This window comes from Carassius carassius, chromosome 38 (genome assembly GCF_963082965.1).
Source record: "Carassius carassius chromosome 38, fCarCar2.1, whole genome shotgun sequence".
NCBI classification, from domain to species: domain Eukaryota; kingdom Metazoa; phylum Chordata; class Actinopteri; order Cypriniformes; family Cyprinidae; genus Carassius; species Carassius carassius.
Window position 1 is genome coordinate 4032156 of NC_081792.1, and position 22177 is coordinate 4054332.

A 22177-nucleotide genomic window follows, 5' to 3' on the forward strand; every position below is an offset into this window, starting at 1 on the left:
CTCTAGCCGCGGAGGGTGAACCCTTGCCAGCATGGATGAGTAGGTTCGAACCTATCAGAAGCTAAGGGTTCTGTAGTACTACTGCTGTCCAAAAAGTCACTTCTGGTGCGGGAAGATGTGCTGGCTTTTTGAGGAGAGAAGCAAAAAAGATCAAGCTTTCCCATACCAGGAGTCGAACCCAGGCTGCCTGGGTGAAAACCAGGAATCCTAACCACTAGACCATATGGGATTTGGACACCTTAAATTGGCCATTGGCGCACTTTCCATACATGTGGTCAGTGTGGGCGCAGGATCTTGTAGTGGCCTGTTGCTTTAGGTCTACGATTGTAACAATGTGATAATAATTTGGCGAAACAAGAATTATCCAAAAGGACGGTTTTCTGAATTACATAGTGTTGTATGCATTCAAGGGATCTGTTTTTTTTTACTCACCCCGGGGGTTCAGTTTTTTGGGGCAGATTCCTGTGATTGCTGAATTGGTACATCGAACTGGTAATTAAGCTCTTTTCCAGTTGAAAATACTTGGGTCATCCATTAGAAAAGACACACTGCAACCGTTATCTAGAGGAAAAACTGCCTATCGTCACTCTGTCAAGGTACAAAAATGACATTTTGAGGGTAAAAATGAAAGTGAGACCAATTTTTAATCGGCAAAGTTGCTGCTTATTCGCTCCTTCAGATTAACTCAGTTTACAACTTATTCTCAATGTCCAGGTGGCAATTAATGATAAGGCTTCAAAATGGCAAGCCCATGACATCAAAACCACATGGCATTACACCCTTCAAAGTAGTAAAGCAGTTACAGTGTAGAGATGAAATTGTTCAATCTAGAATCAACTGGCCCACCAGCCTGCATTTTATTACCACGTTAATCGCAGAGCTTATCTGAGAGCTTTTGTGATTAATGGCAATACCGAAGCATGTTACGCGACTCCCCGTAGACATCGGAACCTCAATCTATCAGGGTTCTGTAGCTCTACTGCTGTCCAAAAAGTCACTTCTGGTGCAGGAAGATGTGCTGGCTTTTTGAGGAGAGAAGCAAAAAAGATCAAGCTTTCCCATCACGGGAGACGACCCCTGGCTGCATGGGAGAAATCCAGGAATCCTAACTGCTAGACCATATGGGAACTGGCAAGCTTTAACTGGGCACAAGCTTGTGGGCCACTTTCATTAAATCTGGCCAGTGTGGTTTACAGAAATAAATGGTGTTACATGCATTCAAGGGACATGTTTGTTGACTCACCCCGGGGGTTCAGTTTTTTGGCCAGAGTCCTGTGATTGCTGAATTGATACCTTGAACTGGTAATTAAGCTCTTGTCCAGGTGAAAATACTTGTGTCATGCATCTAAAAACACACATTACAACCGTTATCTAGATGAAAAACTTTCTATCGTCGGTCTGTCAAGGTCCAAAATTGAAATAGGAATGGCAATACCGAAGCATGTCCTTTTCTCCCCTAGACATCGGAATGGGTGTGCAGAATATGTCTTTTTTGGAAAAAAAGAAGAATGCCTGGAGATTTGCCTTTTCTTCTAGATTTTGGAGAAAAAAAAAACCACAACAACAAAATAAGCCGGATAAAAACATACACAGAGTGAGTCAGCCAGGAGTCGAACCTAGAATCTTCTGATCCGTAGTCAGACACGTTATCCATTGCGCCACTGGCCCAGCGATAGTAGAGACTCACGATTGCTACAGAGTTGTTGGTTTTAGATGTGACAGTGGCAAGCATTGCTGTCTGCTTATTCTCACCTTGTTATCAGGAGGTAAGCCTACCAGCCCACCAGCCCACCAGCCCACCAGCCCCTCCCTGGTGGTCTAGTGGTTAGGATTCGGCGCTCTCACCGCCGCGGCCTGGGTTTGATTCCCGGTCAGGGAAAGCTCTTTTGGCTTCCAATTGTGGACTGCGAATTCAAGCTCTGCTAACAGCTGCGAGAGAGCCAGCTCCAAACCAAAAAAATGGTGAGCACTTGAAAAAAAGACCTCCTTCGAGCCGGAGTCGAACCAGCGACCTAAGGATTGCCAAGACTCCAACCTACAGTCCTCCACTCTACCAGCTAAGCTATCGAAGGGGCAAAGTGTTAGACAGAACCTCGACATCTGGTGCAGGAAGATGTGCTGGATTTTTGAGGAGGGAAGCAAAAAGAAGCATGCGTTCCCATACCGGGAGTCGAACCCAGGCCGCCTGGGTGAAAACCAGGAATCCTAACCGCTTGACCATATGGTATTTGGACATCTTAAACTGGCCAGTGGCGCACTTTCCATACATGTGGTCAGTGTGGGCACAGGATCTTGTAGTGGCCTGTTGCTTTAGGTCTGCGACTGTAACAATGTGATAATAATTTGGCAAAACAAGAATTATCCAAAAGGACGGTTTTCTGAATTATATAGTGTTGTATGCATTCAAGGGATCTGTTTTTTTTACTCACCCCGGGAGTTCAGTTTATTTGGGCAGATTCCTGTGATTGCTGAATTGATACCTCGAACTGGTAATTAAGCTCTTTTCCAGGTGAAAATACTTGTGCCATCCATTTGAAAACACACACGGCAACCGTTATCTAGAGGAAAAATGCCTATTGTCACTCTGTCAAGGTACAAAAATGACATTGTGAGGGTAACAATGAAAGTGAGACCAATTTTTAATCGGCAAAGTTGCTGATTATTCGCTCCTTCAGTTTAACTCAGTTTACAACTTATCCTAAATGTCCAGGTGGCAATTAGTGATAAGGCTTCAAAATGGCAATCCCATGACATCAAAACCACATGGCATTATACCCTTCAAAGTAATGAAGCAGTTACAGAGTAGCGATGAAATTGTTCATTCGAAAATCAACTGGCTGCCAGCCTGCAGTTTATTTCCCCTATAATCGCCGAGCTTGTCGGAGTGCTTGTGAGACGAATGGCAATACCGAAGCATGTCTGTGTCTTCCCTAGACATCGGAAAGGGTGTGCAGGATATGTCTTTTTTGGAAAAATAGAAGAATGCCTGAAGATTTGCCTTTTCTTCTGGATTTTGGAGAAGAGAAAAATAACACAACAACAAAATAAGCCAGAGAAAAGCAAGCACAGAGCGAGCCAGCTAGGAGTCGAACCTAGAATCTTCTGATCCGTAGTGAGACGCGCTATCCATTGCGCCACTGGCCCACCAATTGTAAAGACCCCTGATTGCTACAGAGTTGTTGGTTTTAGATGTGACAGTGGCAAGCATTGCTGTCTGCTTATTCTCACCTTGTTATCAGGAAGTAAGCCTGCCAGCCCACCAGCACACCAGCACACCAGCCCACCAGCACACCAGCCCACCAGCCCCTCCCTGGTGGTCTAGTGGTTAGGATTCGGCACTCTCACCGCCGCGGCCTGGGTTCGATTCCCGGTCAGGGAAAGCTCTTTTGGCTTCCAATTGTGGACTGGGAATTCAAGCTCTGCTAACAGCTGCGAGAGAGCCAGCTCCAAACCAAAAAAAATTATGAGCACTTGAAAAAAAAACCTCCTTCGAGCCAGAGTCGAACCAGCAACCTAAGGATTGCCAACACTCCAACCTACCTTCCCTCGTTCTACCAGCTGAGCTATCGAAGGGGCAAAGTGTTAGACAGAACCTCGACATATCACGGTCTTGCAGCTCTACTGCTGGCCAAAAAGTCACTTCTGGTGCAGGAAGATGTGCTGGATTTTTGAGGAGGGAATCAAAAAGGAGCATGCGTTCCCATACCGGGAGTCAAAACTGGGCCGCCTGGGTGAAAACCAGGAATCCTAAGCGCTAGACCATATGGGATTTGGAAACCTTAAACTGGCCACTGGCTTCTGGCGCACTTTCCATAAATGTGGTCAGTGTGGGCGCAGGATCTTGTAGTGGCCTGTTGCTTTAGGTCTGCGACTGTAACAATGTGATAATAATTTGGCAAAACAAGAATTATCCATAAGGATGGTTTTCTGAATTATATAGTGTTGTATGCATTCAAGGGATCTGTTTTATTTACTCACCCCGGGAGTTCAGTTTATTTGGGAAGATTCCTGTGATTGCTGAATTGATACCTTGAACTGGTAATTAAGCTCTTGTCCAGGTGAAAATACTTGTGTCATGCATCTGAAAACACACATTGCAACCGTTATCTAGATGAAAATCTGTCTGTCATCGGTCTGTCAAGGTACAAAATTGACATATTGTGAGGTTAATAATGAAAGTGAGATAAATTTTTTATTTGCATAGTTGCTGATTATTCGCTCATTCAGTTTAATGCAGATTACAATTTATTCTCAATGTCCAGGTGGCAATTAGTGATAAGGCTTCAAAATGACAAGCCTGTGACATCAAAACAACATGGCATTACACCCTTCAAAGTAATGAAGCAGTTACAGAGTAGCGATGAAATTGTTCATTCGAAAATCAACTGGCTGCCAGCCTGCAGTTTATTTCCCCTTTAATCGCCGAGCTTGTCGGAGTGCTTGTGAGACGAATGGCAATACCGAAGCATGTCCGTGTCTTCCCTAGACATCGGAAAGGGTGTGCAGAATATGTCTTTTTTGGAAAAAAGAAGAATGCCTGAAGATTTTCCTTTTCTTCTGGATTTTGGAGAAGAGAAAAAAAACACAACAACAAAATAAGCCGGAGAAAAACAAGCACAGACCAGCCAGCCAGGAGTCGAACCTAAAATCTTCTGATCCGTAGTCAGACGCGCTATCCATTGCGCCACTGGCCCACCAATAGTAAAGACCCCTGATTGCTACAGAGTTGTTGGTTTTAGATGTGACAGTGGTAAGCATTGCTGTCTGCTTATTCTCAACTTGTTATCAGGAGGTAAGCCCACCAGCCCACCAGCCCCTCCCTGGTGGTCTAGTGGTTAGGATTCGGCGCTCTCACCGCCACGGCCTGTGATCGATTCCCGGTCAGGGAAAGCTCTTTTGGCTTCCAATTGTGGACTGCGAATTCAAGCTCTGCTAACAGCTGCGAGAGAGCCAGCTCCAAACCAAAAAAAATGGTGAGCACTTGAAAAAAAGACCTCCTTCGAGCCGGAGTCGAACCAGCGACCTAAGGATTGCCAACACTCCAACCTACAGTCCTCCACTCTACCAGCTAAGCTATCGAAGGGGCAAAGTGTTAGACAGAACCTCGACATCTGGTGCAGGAAGATGTGCTGGATTATTGAGGAGGGAAGCAAAAAGAAGCATGTGTTCCCATACTGGGAGTCGAACCCGGGCCGCCTGGGTGAAAACCAGGAATCCTAACCGCTAGACCATATGTGATTTGGACACCTTAAACTGGCCAGTGGCGCACTTTCCATACATGTGGTCAGTGTGGGTGCAGGATCTTGTAGTGGCCTGTTGCTTTAGGTCTGCGACTGGTAATTAAGCTCTTGTCCAGGTGAAAATACTTGTGTCATGCATCTGAAAACACACATTGCAACCGTTATCTAGATGAAAATCTGCCTATCATCGATCTGTCAAGGTACAAAATTGACATATTGTGAGGTTAATAATGAAAGTGAGACCAATTTTTTTATCCGCAAAGTTGCTGAGTATTCGCTCATTCAGTTTAATGCAGATTACAATTTATTCTCAATGTCCAGGTGGCAATTAGTGATAAGGCTTCAAAATGGCAAGGCCGTGACATCAAAACCACATGGCATTACACCCTTCAAAGTATTGAAGCAGTTACAGAGTAGCGATGAAATTGTTCATTCGAAAATCAACTGGCTGCCAGCCTGCAGTTTATTTCCCCTTTAATCGCCGAGCTTGTCGGAGTGCTTGTGAGACGAATGGCAATACCGAAGCATGTCCGTGTCTTCCCTAGACATCGGAAAGGGTGTGCAGAATATGTCTTTTTTGGAAAAAAAGAAGAATGCCTGAAGATTTGCCTTTTCTTCTGGATTTTGGAGAAGAAAAAAAAAAAAAACACAACAACAAAATAAGCTGGAGAAAAACAAGCACAGAGCAAGCCAGCCAGGAGTTGAACCTAGAATCTTCTGATCCGTAGTCGGACGCATTATCCATTGCGCCACTGGCCCACCAATAGTAAAGACCCCTGATTGCTACAGAGTTGTTGGTTTTAGATGAGACAGTGGCAAGCATTGCTGTCTGCTTATTCTCACCTTGTTATCAGGAGGTAAGCCCACCAGCCCACCAGTCCACCAGCCCCTCCCTGGTGGTCTAGTGGTTAGGATTCGGCGCTCTCACCGCCCTGTCCCTGGTTCGATTCCCGGTCAGTGAAAGCTCTTTTGGCTTCCAATTGTGGACTGTGAATTCAAGCTCTGCTAACAGCTGCGAGAAAGCCAGCTCCAAACAAAAAAAAATGGAGAGCACTTGAAAAAAAGACCTCCTTCGAGCCGGCAACCTAAGGATTGCCAACACTCCAACCTACAGTCCTCCACTCTACCAGCTGAGCTATCGAAGGGGCAAAGTGTTAGACAGAACCTCGACATCTGGGGCAGGAAGATGTGCTGGATTTTTGAGGAGGGAAGCAAAAAGGAGCATGCATTCCCTTACCGGGAGTCGAACCCGGGCCGCCTGGGTGAAAACCAGGATTCCTAACCACTAGACCATATGGGATTTGGAAACCTTAAACTGGCCATTGGCGCACTTTCCATACATGTGGTCAGTGTGGGCGCAGGATCTTGTAGTGGCCTGTTGCTTTAGGTCTGCGACTGTAACAATGTAATAATAATTTGGCAAAACAAGAATTATCCAAAAGGACGGTTTTCTGAATTATATAGTGTTGTATGCATTCAAGGGATCTGTTTTTTTTACTCACCCTGGGGGTTCAGTTTTTTTGGGCAGATTCCTGTGATTGCTGAATTGATACCTTGAACTGGTAATTAAGCTCTTGTCCACGTGAAAATACTTGTGTCATGCATCTGAAAACACACATTGCAACCGTTATCTAGATGAAAATCTGCCTATCATCGGTCTGTCAAGGTACAAAATTGACATATTGTGAGGTTAATAATGAAAGTGAGACCAATTTTTTATCCGCAAAGTTGCTGATTATTCGCTCATTCAGTTTAATGCAGATTACAATTTATTCTCAATGTCCAGGTGGCAATTAGTGATAAGGCTTCAAAATGGCAAGCCCGTTACATCAAAACCACATGGCATTACACCCTTCAAAGTAATGAAGCAGTTACAGAGTAGCGATGAAATTGTTCATTCGAAAATCAACTGGCTGCCAGCCTGCAGTTTATTTCCCCTTTAATCGCCGAGCTTGTCGGAGTGCTTGTGAGACGAATGGCAATACCGAAGCATGTCCGTGTCTTCCCTAGACATCGGAAAGGGTGTGCAGAATATGTCTTTTTTGGAAAAAAAGAAGAATGCCTGAAGATTTGCCTTTTCTTCTGGATTTTGGAGAAGAGAAAAAAAAAACACAACAAAATAAGCTGGAGAAAAGCAAACACAGAGCGAGCCAGCCAGGAGTCGAAACTAGAATCTTCTGATCCGTAGTCAGACGCGCTATCCATTGCGCCAAGGCCGGCGCCCATTAGTCGAGGTAAAGATCCTAAAAGACGCACAGGGATGCGAGTTCGCGGCCCACTCCGAACAGTGATGGAATTCCTGGAATGTGTCCGCTTTGACGCTGCTGATGCACGCGTACGTAATCATCATTCTCCCCCGTAATTTAATCGAACGTAAATTCGTCCCCCCACTTTAATTTGGGAACTGTCCAAAGTAAACACTCTCACGTTATGTATGTTTCATTCATACCGGACACCGGAGGGCGCTCTCTCGCATAAAGTCCAAAACAGACTCGTAAAAGTACCAGCTCGTGACCACTATGTGGCGCACGCTACAGGAAATACCTTATATGGACAAAAGCATCAAGCTGTCACTGGATAAAAAAGTCGAAATGATTTGACAGACAAAACGTGAATATTCATTGCAACAAATACATGATTTGTGTTTTTGTGCATTTTCACAACAAAATTCATGAATAACGCAGCGTTAACTAACTCATTTTTTACAGTATATTATTTTTTACAGTATAACATTATATTATTATATTTTCTGAAAGTCCCTGTTTTTGTGTGTGTGTGTGTTTTATTGTTATGTAATACTGGAATACTTAAAAAAAATTGCAACTTCAAATACAGTGAGAAATAGGCACAAAAACATTGCTAGTGCAAAGATTAAGATTAACAACCCTTTTTATTTGCAAATATAAAGTCAATAAAAAAATTATAACAGCAGTGCAAATATATATGCATGTACAAATATTGTGAGAATACAAAAAGGCACAATAACAATAGTGTGAGGGCAAATATTAACAATCCTTTTAATCTCCATATATATTTTAAAGCCAATAAAACATTTAGAACAGTAGTGCAATTTTGACACATCAATTAAAAATAATAAACAGTAAACCAAAAATGTTTACCACAGTAGTAAAATGTTTACATATCAGTTTAAAAAATATAATAAATATCAAACCAAAACAAACACAATAACAATAGTGTGAGGGCAAATATTAACAACCCTTTTAATCTCCATATACATTTTAAAGCCAATAAAACATTTAGAACAGTAGTGCAATTTTGACACATCAATTAAAAATAATAAACAGTAAACCAAAAATGTTTACCACAGTAGTAAAATGTTTACATATCAGTTTAAAAAATATAATAAATATCAAACCAAAACAAACACAATAACAATAGTGTGAGGGGCAAATATTAACAACCCTTTTAATCTCCATATACATTTTAAAGCCAATAAAACATTTAGAACAGTAGTGCAATTTTGACACATCAATTAAAAATAATAAACAGTAAACCAAAAATGTTTACCACAGTAGTAAACTTTTTACATATCAGTGTAAAAATATAATAAATATCAAACCAAAACAAACATTTGCAGTGCAATTTTGACATCAGACTAAGAAAATAATAAATAGTAAACCAAGACAAACATTTACCACAGTAGTGCAATTTTGACATATTAGCCAAAAAAAAGTAAATCAAAACAAAAATGGACCATAGTAGTGCAATTATGACATATTAGCCCCTAAAAAAATAGTAAATCAAATACACCAAAAACAAAATAATGATAATAATAAAAACATAAACATACCGTATATATATAATGGTATGAAATATTTTTCCAACAGAGGCATGCAGCAGAGGAAACACACAGTAATTACACATTTTAGAGACAGCTGTCATTGTTGGAGACTTGTAAATTCAATTCAATTCAATTCAAGTTTATTTGTATAGCGCTTTTTACAATACAAATCGTTACAAAGCAACTTTACAGAAAATTATGTTTCTACAATATTTAGTAGTAGCTAGTAGTTTGTGCACGTTTGACAGGATTTTAGAAAAATAAATAAGGGTCAGTATCATCTCTTCTGAGGTGTTCTGGATCCAGACTGGAGCTTGTGTAAATCCTAGTTACCACGGGATGTAAATCCCGTGGCAAAACATAGAAACAAAATAGAGACATCATTAGCATAGCTGCTGATCCAACAAAGTAAAATTAGTTTAACCCAAGCTAAAGAATAAAAATGCAGATGCAACTACACTCACAATTTAAGAGATACATTATTCGAATGCTTGGCGAAAGAGATGCGTTTTTAATCTAGATTTAAACAGAGAGAGTGTGTCTGAACCCCGAACATTATCAGGAAGGCTATTCCAGAGTTTGGGAGCCAAATGTGAAAAAGCTCTACCTCCTTTAGTGGACTTTGCTATCCTAGGAACTACCAAAAGTCCAGCGTTTTGTGACCTTATGGTGCGTGATTTTCAAAAGACAAATTGCTGTCCAATATAACACCCAGATTTCTGACTGTAGAGGAAGTAACAGTACATCCGTCTAGTTGCAGATTGTAATCTACAAGATTCTGTGTGGTGTTTTTTGGTCCAATAATTAATATCTCTGTCTTATCCGAATTTAATTGGAGAAAATTATTTGTCATCCAATCTTTTACATTTTTAACACACTCTGTTAGCTTAGATAATTGGGAAGTTTCATCTGGTCTCGTTGAAATATATAGCTGAGTATCATCAGCATAACAGTGGAAGCTAATTCCGTATTTTCTAATAATATTACCAAGGGGCAACATGTGTATTGAAAATAGAAGGGGACCTAGGACGGATCCTTGTGGCACTCCATATTTTACTGATGATAAATGAGATGACACCCCATTTAAGTAAACAAAATGGTAGCGATCGGACAGGTGGGATCTAAACCATCTTAGAGCCTGCCCTTGAATACCTGTATAGTTTTGTAATCAATCTATGAGTATGTCATGATCTATGGTGTCGAACGCAGCACTAAGATCAAGTAAGACTAGAAATGAGATGCAGCCTTGATCTGACGCAAGAAGCAGGTCATTTGTAATTTTAACAAGTGCAGTTTCTGTGCTATGGTGGGGCCTAAAACCTGACTGAAATTCTTCATACAGATCATTTTTATGCAGGAAGGTGCTCAATTGAGCAGACACAACTTTTTCTAAAATTTTAGACATAAATGGAAGATTTGAAACAGGCCTATAATTTGCCAGTACACTAGGATCTTGTTTTGGTTTCTTAATAAGAGGCTTGATAACCGCCAGTTTGAATGGTTTTGGGACGTGACCTAAAGATAACGACGAGTTAATGATATTGAGAAGCGGTTCTTCGGCTACAGGTAACAGCTCTTTTAGTAATTTAGTGGGTACAGGATCTAATAAACATGTTGTTGGTTTAGATACAGTGATAAGTTTATTTAGCTCTTCCTGTCCTATATTTGTAAAGCACAGTTTATCTTTGGGTGCGATGGATGAAACTGAAGTGTTAGACGCTGTAGAATCTACATTCGCTATTGTATTTCTAATGTTATCTATTTTATCAGTGAAGAAATTCATAAAGTCATTACTATTTAACGTTGGTGGAATATTTGAATCAGGTGGCGTCTGGTAATTTGTTAATTTAGCCACTGTGCTAAATAAAAACCTTGGATTGTTTTGGTTATTTTCAATGAGTTTGTGGATATGCTCTGCCCTAGCAGTTTTTAGAGCCTGTCTATACCTGGACATACTGTTTTTCCATGCAATTTTAAAAACTTCCAAGTTAGTTTTTCTCCATTTGCGTTCAAGACTACGAGTTACTTTCTTGAGAGAGTGAGTATTACTGTTATACCATGGCACAGTACATTTTTCTCTAACCTTTTTCAATTTGATGGGGGCAACAGCTTCTAATGTATTAGAGAAAATAGTGCCCATGTTGTCAGTAATTTCGTCTAATTCATGTGTATTTTTGGGTACAAATAGCAGTTGAGATAGATCAGGCAGGTTATTTGCGAATCTGTCTTTGGTGGCTGGAACAATAGTTCTGCCCAGACGGTAACGCTGAGACATATAGTTAATATCAGTTATACGCAGCATGCACGATACAAGGAAATGGTCTGTAATATCATCACATTGGGGTACAATATCTATAGCAGTAAGATTGATTCCATGCGATATAATTAGATCTAGTGTATGATTAAAACGATGAGTGGGCCCGGTGACATTTTGCTTGACTCCAAAGGAGTTTATTAGGTCAGTAAACGCAAGTCCTAATGTATCATTTGCATTATCAACGTGAATATTAAAATCTCCCATGATTAGCGCCTTATCAACTGTAACTAGAAGGTCTGAGAGGAAATCTGCAAATTCTTTTAGGAATTCTGTATACGGCCCTGGTGGTCTATACACAGTAGCCAGAGCAAGAGATACATTAGATTTCTTTTGCATGTCTGACAGTGTAACATTTAGCAGAAGTATTCCAAAAGAGTTAAACCTGTATCCTGTTTTCTGGGTAACATTGAGAATATCACTATATATTGTTGCAACACCTCCTCCACGACCAGTCTGACGGGGCTCATGCTTATAACAGTAGTTTGGTGGAGTAGACTCATTTAGACCAAAATAATCATTTGGTTTTTGGTTTTAAAAAATTTACACTTTATATTGTAAATTGCACTATAAAGCAAACATTAACCAAATAAAAATATAATGTGCTGAAATAGCAGTTTTAAGAAGCTGGAGGGTTGCCATTCCCCTTTTTTTTTCTTCTATAACCACGTTCCTGCAGCACAGCCCTCCATTCACCATATGATTGAGTCTCAGACTCTTTGCAGAACCAGTTGCCAAAGTACTGAAGATGTGATGGTGGCTTTCTCTCTTTGTTACACTTTCTGCAAAGAATGACATCTGTCTTCTTCACATATTTTCTTGTGACAGTTCCAGTGCGCTCCCTCTCCAGTTTTCTCTTTCTGTATTGCTGAGTGGAGTAAGGAACATCTTGACCGGATGTCTGTGTCTTAGCTGATGGTGGCAGAGCTGAAAGTAAAGGGAAGTTGAAGAACATCACCTGTGAGGTACCTGGCACTGTAGAGGATGGCGCGCAAGTGCCTTTCACTGTAAGAAGCTGCACAGATGGTAAAATGAAAGGGAGAGAGATGGGTAGTGCTGGTGCAATGACAGGAAGGCCTTGATGTGATGTTGGAGCCTGGGAGATGGCCTGGGGTTGCAACCTCCCCTTAAGTTTTGCCTTCCCAGAAGTGTTTGGTGGCAGGATAAAAAGGTGAGGCTCAGCCAAATTGCCTGGATAGAGAGTTGGTCCTTTCTGCATAGCCGCAGGAAGCGTCTCGGGTCCTGCCATGGGTGCGTCTGGGGCTTGGATACCCTGCTTCAAAATCTCTTGTTCCTGTGACTTGCCACGCCTGCTGAACCTGGGAAACATAAAACGACAGATATTAATAAACATTTAAGCAATACAAAAGATCAACTACTATTTGTCATGACTATGACGCAGCAGCATGACACAGCTGAGATCACACAGCAGTCGTCTAATGTATTACTGCTTTTGTGAAATGGCTACTTTATTGAGATTAACATTGTATTATGAATTATTGATTCTTGCAGTCTGCTGAAGACAGCTGATCCATGTCATAAATCTTATCTTTCATAATGAAGAAGAAAACAGATGTTGAACTCTTGTTGATTTGTTTCTAGACCTGCAAACCAGCCATGGTTACATTAAGGCTGATGATACTAAAAATTTTGAGAAGTGTTTCTTGGGTACGTTCCCCACTGAGAATGGGTAACAAATTTCAATCTGGATACTTCAGATCAATCTTGCGCTCTGTGTCTTGCCTGGTTGCCTGTTGATGGCAATATTAACCAAAGTTGCCCAGCAGCATTGATCAAAAAAAGTTGCCGTGTAACATCAGCCCTTAGCTGCTTTAAGTTTAGGCTTAGCGGTGACAATGCTTATTTACTCACCATTGTGTGACTGTTGCTTCTAGTTACAGTTGTGCTTGTAAGCACGTGCTACAACAGTGAAGCGGGACACCCTTACTCCGTCACAGCGCACCGCGTTTGGGTAGAGAGCACAGAGCCTTGTGAAAATGGCCTCCACCACTCGGTTGCAGTCTGGCCACTGTGCAGGACTTTGAGCCCCAATGAAACACCTGCAAATTACAACAGGATACATATTATTAATGTAAGATTGTTTTCATTGTGTGATCTTATTTTTATTTTCCCTTTCCTATTCTGTCTGTTTCTGCCCATAGTTATGTTTTCTTTCTTTGTTTTGTTTTTAGATTGATGTTGAAATGTCATATCAATAAATCAGGTCTCTACTGGATTACTGTGTTGTGGAATTATTACAGGGTGTTGTTAGTCAGCCTGTCAGATTTTATTCACAATAATGACTGCATATTATCCCGCTTATTACATGGCTACTTACTAAAGTACAGTAAAAGACAAATTATTTGACACAACATATTGATACAAAATGATTTTACCGATTTAAGAAATGATTGCTTTGTTTCTGCTAAATTAATTATTCCAATGTACGGTTGTAACTGTGTCCATAGCAATGTAACACACTTAGCAACCTAATATATATAGTCAGAATTAAATGTAAATCACAACTAATAATTTATGTTATAACCAAGATAAGCTAGTCATGAAGGTGTCAGGTTACTAAACAAAAAAAGTTGTAGGTGATATTTCAGCCAGTTTCATATATATATATATATATATATATATATATATTACAAAACAATTTGTAAACCCTGTTTACTAAATATAACATACCTTTTGGTTCTCTCCACACCTGGGGCCACAATCTTCTTAGTGGCCCTGAATCGTCCCTGTTTTAGGTTGGTTTGGTGACGTGGTGGGTAAATGGTCTTTTTCCTGTCATACTCCCCCAATGCCTGCCATAGGGAGATGATCTTGATGCACTCTTCTCCCGACAAAGCCAGACGGTGGTCTCTGAGGCCAACCAAGAACTCTGCCAAGTCCTGCACGGCTCCATACCCCTCAATATTATCAGGTCCAACCGAATCCTAAAATGAAAGATAATTTAGGAACTTTTGATAGCATCAATGAAAACAAATATTCACATGAAAGCACATCCAATGTAACCCAGATTATGTTTACATACATGTAAATGTAAATAAAAAATAAACTGGGCCCTTACATCATGTGAAGTGTTCTCTTCCGATGTTGGACGATCCGTTTCTGCAGATAATCGGTCCACTGGGACAACATCAAAAAGGTAAATATTGATTTGAAATTTGTATTTATGCCTTTCAATGTGATAAATACAAATTTATAGTTAGTGTGATAACAAATACCGAAATCTTTATGAATACTTTGGTAAAACTCACAGCTATGTGCTCCAGGAAAGAGTCCTAGATTTGATTGAGTGTGCAGTGAGCTGCTGACAGGAGATGACACTGGTGATGGAGGGACCACAAACAGTGATGACGTGGAGCTGGTTGCTGGAGGAGTTGGAGATGATGCTGCAGACGCTGCAGACACTGATGCTTGTGAAGAGGCAGCAGGTGTCCGTTCAGTGTCAAAGGTGGGGACAGTGATGTCCTGAAACTCCTCAAGTTCAGCATAACCTTCATCCACCTCTATACCAACCTCAGTGGTCTCTGACTCTTCAATGGCCAACTTGTAGTCCTGCAGAACTTTACCAGTTTGCTGGTAAAGATATTCCACTCCAATAAGCTCACCTTTAAAATAGAAAAACATTGACAATTAGATAACATACCATAATATTATATTATAACTTAGTGGTTCAGTGGTTTATACTTAAATTAAAGTGTCACTAAAAACAAAAAAAAAATTGTTATATACCAGTGTACTTTCTTGGCCCAACATAAGGAATGATTTTCATGCCCATAAGCTCCTCTGCAAGAGTGTTGACAGCATGACGCAGAAGATGGTTGTAGGAATGTGGTTGCTGCTGATTAGTTGTTGCTGCCACAGCCCGGTCCTCATTCCACCTTGCAAGCCCATCCAAAAGATATGCCTGAAAGAAGGTGTCACTTGCCAGCGTGCCTATAAATGAAAAAAAAAATTATAATAAATTCACAGAACAAAAATTTCATATAAATACACAAATAGCTGTTCTTGCAATTCTCATAATTATTTCAGTATAAATCATATCTTAATTTAATAATTCAGTTAAATAATTTATTAACCTGGGATGAATCTGTTAAGGTGCAAGTGAAATGACTCAAGTGAAGTGGAACCTCTGGCACAGCGGTATGTTGGCAGGCGGTGCCCTCCCTTCAGTACAGTACCCGTCTGCATGTAGAGCTGCACACCGGCAGGATCCTGGATGCAGGCCACATGCTTCCGCTGGGACTTTAAAATCTCTCTCATGCGGGCTGAGTTTATTAGTGGGACTCCCAGAGTGTCACGACCAGCATCTCCATCAAAGGCCTGAACATGGCTCTCAATCAGCGCCAGGGTCTCTTTGGTCCCGCGAGTGGTTCTCCTGCAATGTAGCGCTAGCTCGCTACGACTGATAAAGCGCAGCACATCAGCCTCGGATGATGGTTTCCCATCAGCTTCCAGCTCTGCTTGCTTAGCCGTCTTCAGGGCAGCCAGGTCGACCTGGTCCCACATGAAAATACAATGGCTGAGGCCACTCATAAATGTGGCATATAACTGGTGAGAGTCGGTGGTGCAGCCGACAGCAAACCTTCGCATGAAGTGCCAGACATCTAACCGGATGGTCATTTGCCCCCACTCTTCAAACATCCTCCTCAAAAGAGTGTTGCCACAGCAGTCTCGGTCGACATACAGCACTTCGGGAGGAGCCACACCAGCCACTCTGTATCGCTTGATAAGGCCTTCTATCATTGGCCCCAGACCAAAACCTTTGCTCGCTGTGATCACGGACATGATCACCTGTCCATGCTCATTGCCAACATTAGTTGCCCAAGTAGCAGTGCCATAGCTGCGTCCTGCTAGTTTTCTGGCCACTTTTTTGGTAGAATCCATTTTTAAGATTCGACCATATTGTGATGTTATAGTGGCCTTGACCTCATCCAGCCTTTTCAGGACATCCTGGGCATACACCTGCATCAGCCATCGGTGCTTGGGTATAGAAGGCATTGAAGGAGCAGGTTCAAATGTCACAGGCAGGATTAGGCTCGACGTGACAGCACTGGCAATCCCCTTGCAATCTGTCAGATACTGGACTGTCTTTTGCAACCAGACATCAACATGACGCTCCTGTAGCTTGCGCTGGATCTGGCTGCTGCTGTTTCCCAGCCCACGCTGACGCATCAAAGTTACTACCTCAAAGTCACATGCAAGTTTTGAAGTAAGAATGCAAGGGAACAGCACCCGGTGGCCAATGTCGAGCTGGGAAACGAAATCATGGCTCCAGCTGATGACCTTCCTTTTACATCTTCGGCAGGCAAGGTACTCAGATGCCACAAAGTACATCTCACCCATGGCAACCACCTGCCTGATCTTTTGATGCAAGCCAGCTGAGGTCAGAAGTTCTTTTTGACAGTCTGGATGCGGACAAGTCAGCTTCACTTGCCACAGTTTTCGTGGCATCCAGAGCAGCAGGCGATGGCCAAAGTAATTCTCCAAGGAAGGAGAATTACTGGTCTTCAGTGGCACCGGTGGAGGATACCACCAAAGTTTGTTCACCCTACTAAATACCAGCTCAGGATGCCCCTGTGCTGTCCACCTGAACAGGGCCTTGGAGATCCACCTCTGGTCCACTTCAGGCAGGGTGTGTGTCCATCCAGCAGGAAGACAGACTCGTCTTGCTGAAAAAATAAAATAAAATAGAAAAACAGAAAATAAACACATAAATAAACAAATTCACATTGCTTCACTTTACTTTATTATCCCTGGAAAGGAAACGTTGAATACTTTAAATAAGTATAGACGTACATACCACATATGACTCCTCAAACTTAGCTGCCTCTGCCAGCAGTGTGCTGTCATCTATCTCAAGGGACACAGTCGGACAGGTGAGGGTGGCTGAGGGTCCTGTGGCTGTCTCAAGGGACACAGTCGGACAGGTAAGGGTGGCTGAGGGTCCTGTGGCTGTCTCAAGGGACACAGTCGGACAGGTGAGGGTGGCTGAGGGCCCTGTGGCTGTCTCAAGGGACACAGTCGGACAGGTGAGGGTGGCTGAGGGTCCTGTGGCTGTCTCAAGGGACAAAGTCGGACAGGTGAGGGTGGCTGAGGGCCCTGTGGCTGTCTCAAGGGACACAGTCGGACAGGTGAGGGTGGCTGAGGGTCCTGTGGCTGTCTCAAGGGACACAGTCGGACAGGTGAGGGTGGCTGAGGGCCGCGCACGTGCCTGGGCCAAAGCTACAAAAAAAACACAGGACAAACAGATAAACATGACTACTGAACAGCAATAAATGCTAAACAAACCAAAAAAGTGTTATACAAATAAATGTTTGCTTACAAGGTGCGACTTTGAGGGGGGAAACCAGTCTTTTTACAGCCTTGTTCAAGTTTTTTTGGTTAGGCAACTTCCTAACCAAGAGGGAGCGGAGAGAGGCAGTAGAAGTATGGGTGGTGGTAGCGTGCTGGGTGGGGGTGGTGAACTCTGTGGGGGCAGAGTGCTGGGAGTCAGCAGCATGCTGGGGAGCTTTCCCAGCATATTGCTCTTCCTTCATGGCAATGGCAATTCCGCCAGAAGGAAAGAGCTCAATATACTCCCTGAAACTCCCCTTGTTGTGGGCATGTTCTTGGGAGTCTTTGCTGTCTCCTGTGGGGTCCCTCTTCATAGCTGCCACCAGATAAGCAGCATACCCCAGGGCATTTTCAGCCACCAACCTAAATGTTTGCCCACAAAATACACCAAACTGGATTTCAAAGAAACCCAACAGGTGCTTTCTGTTAGACAGATCTCCGTGGTGCTCACTTAAACTTTTCCTGGCTTTGTCCAGCACTTTCTCCGGGGGCAGGGGTCTTGTGTATGACTTTCCTTTGTTGGCTTCCTTCACCTTTGACGCTTCCACTGTATCCGTCAGATTCAGGCTTCCATCAGCCCGTCTCCTGAAGCGAGGTTCCATCTAAATTAAAAAAAGTGAACTATATTTACTTATGATCACCTTTTAATGTTGATTTTATATCATGCTTTGTTTGTGTATATATTTTCCTACAGGCTAAACATGTTGGCTAACATATCAGAATTATCCCAGAGTAAGAGGTAATTTTTCAGATAATTATTATACATTAAAATATAACTTTTGTCCCACCTGAGACAGGGAAGGGAAAGTTCAGTCTATTCTATGTGATCTCCTTTTTAAAGACAATTTTTTCACAAATTTGTCTGCTCTATTACAAGTAAAGATCATACATTCAAAATTCTAGAATCAAAATATAATTAAAGTACTAAAAGTAGAAGCATAATGCATACTATATTATTGCATTATAACAAGTAATGCATTAATGTGTAAGAATCGTTTTAATGTTGCAGCTGGTAAAACTGTAACTTAATATACTTTATATTCTGCTTGGTCGACTAATCTACAAAAATATGAAATACTTTTTTTTTATTATAATATTTTACATTGATTAGCTGAATTATTAGCTTGTCTGAACTACAGGTTATTCATTCAAAACAACTTTATATATTTGACACTTTATTTTTATGTTAACATAAAAACACAACTCACTTTACAATATGCTTGCACTAGTATGCATTAAATAAATACAATTAAATGCATTAATTCATGCTTAATTCATGCACAGATAATCATGACTTAATATATACCTCATTAAGGACCAAACCATTTATTAATTATTACTGCATTGGCAACAAATGAACATTTTATATGATTCATAGATAAAGAAATCAATAAATTGTTGTTATTAGTTAAATGTGTCATAATGTATCCATTCCTTAATAACATATTATATTAACTAACAGTGTAAAATTATATCAATAATGAATCATTAGATAATAATTTGTAAAGATATCATTATGTTATTACTTTAACTTTACTTGTTGAGGTACATGACTAATTAAAAAAAAAAATCCATAATCACAATAACATATTAACAATAGGTTAATAGCTCTTTACCTCAACATGTAAAGTCATAACATGATTCCTTTGAAAATCATTAGCTCATGATTAATTAAAGCTGACAACTGGAAGTTGAAGTAAATAGCTTTGGCCACTGTAGTAATTAAAATATACATTTACGTCATTAGTTAATATAATGTTATTAAGGAACTAATACATTAAAGTAAATTTAACTAATAAAATTGTATTTATTAATTTATCTATGAAACATATAGAATGTTTATTAGTTGCTGATGTAGTAATCATTAATTAATGGTTTAAGTTAGTCCTTCATTCGTTTACATTAACTCATGATTATCTGTGCATTCGTTAAGTATAAATTAATGCATATTTGTGCACCAGTATTGTAAGTTTTACTTTTTTATTGATAAAAGATTCACTTACATTGCAAATGTTGGTTAGAAATTAATCGATGACCGTTATCTTCTTCTTCAGCCGTGATCCGCAAGTCTCCGGGGGTTCTTGACGTTATCAATTGTTGTTGATAACTTGTTGTTACTACGAAGAATCACGGATGAGGAACGTTCGCTGATTGGTCAATTTCTTGTTGTTACTGGGCGGAATCACGGTTGCGATACGAGCGCTGATTGGCTAATTGCTTGTTGTTACTGGGGGGAATCACGGTTGCGATACGAGCGCTGATTGGCTAATTCGCGGTTGCGATACGAGCGCTGATTGGCTACTTCGCGGTTGCTATACGAGCGCCGATTGGCTAAAACATAAATTTCATGGTTGCAGCCGGGAACGTGATTGGCTGTCATAACAAAGAATAACCACGACGTACAGGTGACATGGAGCGCCACTGGCCCACCAATAGTAAAGACCCCTGATTGCTACAGAGTTGTTGGTTTTAGATGTGACAGTGGCAAGCATTGCTGTCTGCTTATTCTCACCTTGTTATCAGTAGGTAAGCCTACCAGTCCACCAGCCCACCAGTCCACCAGCCCACCAGCCCACCATCCCCTCCCTGGTGGTCTAGTGGTTAGGATTCGGCGCTCTCACTGCCGCGGCCCGAGTTCGATTCCCGGTCAGGGAAAGCTCTTTTGGCTTCCAATTGTGGACTGTGAATTCAAGCTCTGCTAACAGCTGCGAGAAAGCCAGCTCCAAACCAAAAAAATGGTGAACACTTGAAAATAAGACCTCCTTCGAGCCAGAGACCTAAGGATTGCCAAGACTCCAACCTACAGTCCTCCGCTCTACCAGCTGAGCTATCGAAGGGCTAAAGTGTTAGACAGAACCTCGACATCTGGTGCAGGAAGATGTGCTGTATTTTTGAGGAGGGAAGCAAAAAGAAGCATGCGCTCCCATACCGGGAGTAGAACCCGGGCCGCCTGGGTGAAAACCAGGAATCCTAACCGTTAGACCATATGTGATTTGGACACCTTAAACTGGCCAGTGGCGCACTTTCCATACATGTGGTCAGTGTGGGCGCAGGATCTTGTAGTGGCCTGTTGCTTTTGGTCTGCGACTGTAACAATGTGATAATAATTTGGCAAAACAAGAATTATCCAAAATGACGGTTTTCTGAATTATATAGTGTTGTATGCATTCAAGGGATCTGTTTTTTTTACTCACCCCGGGGGTTCTGTTTTTTTTGACAGATTCCTGTCAAAGTCAAAGTCACCTTTATTTATATAGTGCTTTAAACAAAATACATTGCGTCAAAGCAACTGAACAACATTCATTAGGAAAACAGTGTCAATAATGCAAAAATGATAGTTAATGGCAGTTCATCATTGAATTCAGTGATGTCATCTCTGTTCAGTTAAATAGTGTCTGTGCATTTATTTGCAATCAAGTCAACGATATCGCTGTAGATGAAGTGACCCCAACTAAGCAAGCCAGAGGCGACAGCGGCAAGGAACCGTAACTCTGAATGGAGAAAAAAAAACCTTGGGAGAAACCAGGCTCAGTTGGGGGGCCAGTTCTACTCTGACCAGACGAAACCAGTAGTTCAATTCCAGGCTGCAGCAAAGTCAGATTGTGCCGAAGAATCATCTGTTTCCTGTGGTCTTGTCCTGGTGCTCCTCTGAGACAAGGTCTTTACAGGGGATCTGTATCTGGGGCTCTAGTTGTCCTGGTCTCCGCTGTCTTTCAGGGATGTAGAGGTCCTTTCTAGGTGCTGATCCAGCATCTGGTCTGGATACGTACTGGATCCGGGTGACTGCAGTGACCCTCTGATCTGGACACAGACTGGATCTGGTGGCCACGGTGACCTCGGAACAAGAGAGAAACACAAATATTAGCGTAGATGCCATTCTTCTAATGATGTAGCAAGTACTTAGGGTGTTATGGGAAGTGTTTCCGGTTCCGGTTTACCTAATTAATGCAGCCTAAAAATACTTTAACTGATTTGGATAATAAAAGCATATTAGTATGTTATGTGTATGCCAGGTTAAAGAGATGGGTCTTTAATCTAGATTTAAACTTCAAGAGTGTGTCTGCCTCCCGAACAATGTTAGGTAGGTTATTCCAGAGTTTAGGCGCCAAATAGGAAAAGGATCTGCCGTCCGCAGTTGATTTTGATATTCTAGGTATTATCAAATTGCCTGAGTTTTGAGAACGTAGCAGACGTAGAGGATTATAATGTAAAAGGAGCTCATTCAAATACTGAGGTGCTAAACCATTCAGGGCTTTATAAGTAATAAGCAATATTTTAAAATCTATACGATGCTTGATAGGGAGCCAGTGCAGTGTTGACAGGACCGGGCTAATATGGTCATACTTCCTGGTTCTAGTAAGAACTCTTGCTGCTGCATTTTGGACTAGCTGTAGTTTGTTTACTAAGTGTGCAGAACAACCACCCAATAAAGCATTACAATAATCTAACCTTGAGGTCATAAATGCATGG

General features: G+C 41.5%; 9 non-coding genes across 9 annotated transcripts; 3 read left to right on the plus strand and 6 right to left on the minus strand.

The window, feature by feature from the left end:
• Positions 1–157: 157 nt before the first annotated feature.
• On the minus strand, positions 158–229 carry trnae-uuc (transfer RNA glutamic acid (anticodon UUC)). Its single transcript has one exon. It is a non-coding gene; the product is annotated as a tRNA-Glu (tRNA).
• Positions 230–1595: 1366 nt separating this feature from the next.
• trnar-acg (transfer RNA arginine (anticodon ACG)) lies at positions 1596–1668 on the minus strand. Its single transcript has one exon. It is a non-coding gene; the product is annotated as a tRNA-Arg (tRNA).
• A 139-nt stretch (positions 1669–1807) lies between these two features.
• trnae-cuc (transfer RNA glutamic acid (anticodon CUC)) lies at positions 1808–1879 on the plus strand. The gene has a single exon. It is a non-coding gene; the product is annotated as a tRNA-Glu (tRNA).
• Positions 1880–1984: 105 nt separating this feature from the next.
• On the minus strand, positions 1985–2072 carry trnay-gua (transfer RNA tyrosine (anticodon GUA)). The gene is given in 2 exon segments: positions 1985–2020; positions 2036–2072. It is a non-coding gene; the product is annotated as a tRNA-Tyr (tRNA).
• Positions 2073–3071: 999 nt separating this feature from the next.
• trnar-acg (transfer RNA arginine (anticodon ACG)) lies at positions 3072–3144 on the minus strand. Its single transcript has one exon. It is a non-coding gene; the product is annotated as a tRNA-Arg (tRNA).
• Positions 3145–3307: 163 nt separating this feature from the next.
• Positions 3308–3379, plus strand: trnae-cuc (transfer RNA glutamic acid (anticodon CUC)). Its single transcript has one exon. It is a non-coding gene; the product is annotated as a tRNA-Glu (tRNA).
• Positions 3380–4995: 1616 nt separating this feature from the next.
• On the minus strand, positions 4996–5083 carry trnay-gua (transfer RNA tyrosine (anticodon GUA)). Its single transcript is given in 2 exon segments — positions 4996–5031; positions 5047–5083. It is a non-coding gene; the product is annotated as a tRNA-Tyr (tRNA).
• Positions 5084–6468: 1385 nt separating this feature from the next.
• Positions 6469–6540, minus strand: trnae-uuc (transfer RNA glutamic acid (anticodon UUC)). The gene has a single exon. It is a non-coding gene; the product is annotated as a tRNA-Glu (tRNA).
• A 13750-nt stretch (positions 6541–20290) lies between these two features.
• trnae-cuc (transfer RNA glutamic acid (anticodon CUC)) lies at positions 20291–20362 on the plus strand. Its single transcript has one exon. It is a non-coding gene; the product is annotated as a tRNA-Glu (tRNA).
• The last annotated feature ends 1815 nt before the right edge of the window (positions 20363–22177 follow it).